Genomic DNA, 814 nt, shown 5'->3' with positions numbered 1-814 from the left:
AACTCTCCTGCAGAATGCAGCTTATCAAGGAGACATGCTAGGCTGGGACCAGCTAATAGGTAGCTGCTGATGGAGAGAGAGCGCTGTGGTAGGTCAGTTCAGTCTAGCAAAATATCTCAGATATTTTGCATATCTACTTCCCCTTTGAACATAGTGAGTTTTGCCACAGGATATGCATTTATAAAAACTATTTAGAAGCTCAACCTTCCTTCTTCACCTGGTCATACCATCTGCATCCTGTTAAACTGAGTTGTGGAACATGAAACTTTTACATGTGTGTGGGGGGGGGAGAGATTTGAGCAGATATAGTCGCTATATCTATCGCAAGATGCCCAGATCTCTGTCCATGGTCCTGCAGGACCTCAGCTGACCATATCCTTACCTTCTTTCCTTTTCTCTAACACTCTACAATTCTGAAACTTTTCAGACCCACTGCAGTTATGTTTTCAACCCTAAGAAATATTTGTGGGCGGTTATTTTATAGGAGTATTTAAAGCTGATTTTAATAAAAGCTTTGTAGCTGTACAAGAAAGTGCCCTTTGGACTACACATACGATCTGTAATTCCCCCCCCCCAAAAAAAAAATTGGGACCTACCATGTTTGGCATTCCTTGACCAGGATTAAGAAAAGAGAAAGAACAGAATTGTAAAGTTGTGGGCTGAAGGTAAAAAAGAAAAAGTCCAGCTTCATTAAGCTATCAAATGTTGAAGGACAACAAGAATATTGCAGAATAAGGACCACTAGCCATTGAGTGTACGTATGCCACATTCAAATTATTTTGTATTATATCTAAAGTAAATATGCAGTCTTACA

The sequence above is a fragment of the Podarcis vaucheri genome (genome assembly GCF_965113315.1).
Source record: "Podarcis vaucheri genome assembly, chromosome: 10".
NCBI lineage: Eukaryota > Metazoa > Chordata > Lepidosauria > Squamata > Lacertidae > Podarcis > Podarcis vaucheri.
This window is presented reverse-complemented; position numbering follows the sequence as displayed.